This window comes from Orycteropus afer, unplaced genomic scaffold (genome assembly GCF_000298275.1).
Source record: "Orycteropus afer afer isolate SDZICR_OR568_19922 unplaced genomic scaffold, OryAfe1.0 scaffold00142, whole genome shotgun sequence".
Classification (NCBI taxonomy): domain Eukaryota; kingdom Metazoa; phylum Chordata; class Mammalia; order Tubulidentata; family Orycteropodidae; genus Orycteropus; species Orycteropus afer.
The window spans coordinates 3189969-3192145 of record NW_006921729.1 but is presented as its reverse complement, the minus strand read 5'-3'; the positions used below and the strand labels follow the sequence as shown (position 1 = coordinate 3192145).

Here is a 2177-nt window from a genome sequence, read left to right as displayed (position 1 = left end):
TGAGTTCTGTCTTTGGATCTCTGCTTCTCAGCAATGCAAAATTCTCTAAAATCTCATTTGTTTGTACACATTTAATCATTTCTATTAGGGTGATCTTCAAATCTATGCATTTAATTCTGCCTATTAGGTATCAGCAGGAGGGAGCTCTGGTGGCATAGTGCCTAAGGCATTTGACTGCTAACCAGAAGGCTGGCGGTTCAAACCCACCAGCCAATCCTTGGAAGGAAGGCTGGGCAATCTACTTCTATAGTGATACTGCCTCAGGAATCCAAAGAGGGGTCCCTATGAGTTGGACCCAACTCAACAGCAGTGAGTGAGTTTAGAGTTATTAGGTATCGGCATCTGAATATAATATTGGCAAATTAAGTCCAAAACCAAACTCATCATTAATTATTTCCCAATTTTTTTTCTTCTTCTGACTTCCTTATTTCATTTCCCAAAACAACACTGACTGTGGTATGACAAGTCCCAAAAAAAACCAAACTCACTGCTATCAAGTTGCATTCGACTCATAGCAACTCCTCCTCGGGTTTCCAAGGCAGTATCACTACGGAAGTAGATTGCCCAACCGTCCTTCCAAGGAGTGGCTCGTGGGTTTGAACCACTAGCCTTCTGGTTAGCAGTCAAATGCCTTAGGCACTATACCATCAGAGCTCCAATGACAAGTCCATTAGTTGCCAATTCCTTCAAAAACTTATCTAACAATCAATTACAAAGTATCCACTATGTAGTCAGCACTGTGCTAAAGACTAATGACATCAACTAAAGAGAGGAAATGGGTCCTCATTAATTTAAAAAAAAAAAAATTTGGGGGGTAGGGCATGCAAGGTAGACCAAGATGCAACACATGTTTAGTATTTGGTCCTGCCATCAAGATGAAGAAAAGAAAGAAAAGATTTTGAACAAAGAAAATTCCTGGCTTAACCAAAATTTAAATAGGTTACTAGAGTCATTTAAGTGAGGTGCTTCATTTACCAGGGTATGGCATGTGATAATCCTGACAAGAACGAGAAAAGAACACCAAATTCTTCAGGAAAAGAGAAGCCATGATAAAAGGACTAGACGTGAGCAGTAAATCCATTTCAATATAGAGAACTAAGACTAAACAACTGAGGGAACTGTGGTTGTAAATCAAAGTAAATGCTATATATATGGGCAAAGCAAAGATTATAGAAGCAACAAAAACTGGGAAGTGAAAGATGCATAAAAGTGTTAAATCACATCATTTCCCTTTTCTCAGCATAGAATGAATCATATGATGTAAAACTGAAACTTGCAATTTAATAAAAAACATAATGAATCCAATCTCTTTTCATAATCTTTCAGGGATCTTTTTATTTTGTGTTGAAGAAACAAGTATCTAATTTTTCTTCAGTTTCACATTAAAGATAAATTGACACTTCCATTTAAAATTGGAGATGCTGGATAGAGTGGGAGGAAAAAGTGGAACAAAACTCAAAAGTCATCAAAAAGACCAGGCTTACTGATAGGACAGGGACTGGTGAAACCCCTGGAGATGATGGCCCCTGTCACCTTTCAGTCCTGGAACTGAACTCACTCCCATAACTGAATTTTCAGCCAAACAACAGTCAGGCCTACAAGGTGAACTAGGTACATTAGGTAGGTACACTCCTTAGAATAGTCAATCATGGGAGGGCAAAAGTGTAGCATTTGCACAGGGAGATAGCTGGCAAAGCAGGAATGCATAGGAAAGAAGGACAGAGGGAAAAGGTAAACAGGGAGGAAGAGGAAAGAGAGCTGTTACATTATTGTTGTTTTGTTGCCATTATGTGCTATAGAGTGACCCGACTCATAGCGACCCCTCCTTGGGTTTCCAAGGCAGTATCACTATGGAAATAGATTGCCCAACCTTCCTTCCAAGAAGTGGCTGGTGGGTTTGAACCGCCAGCCTTCTGGTTAGCAGTCAAGTGCCTTAGGCACTACACTACCAGAGTTCCCATTACAGTACAGGGATTGCAATCAATGTCACAAAACAAAATGGGTGAATTGTTGAATGGAAAACAAATGTGCTCTGTAAACTTTTACTCAATCTCAAAAAGAAAAAAATCCTTAAAAAGATTCAGATTCAATTTATAATTACTAATATGTATACATCTGGCTACAACTGCAGGAGATAACTACCTACAGTGGATGAAGAGTAAATTTCATCCCATTCC

General features: G+C 39.1%; 1 protein-coding gene across 1 annotated transcript in view; it reads right to left on the bottom strand.

Annotated features, from left to right (window-relative positions):
* The window catches only part of OXSR1 (oxidative stress responsive kinase 1), a 215762-nt gene that overhangs the window by 92426 nt on the left and 121159 nt on the right, over nt 1-2177 (bottom strand). The gene's annotated exons all lie outside the window — the stretch shown is intronic.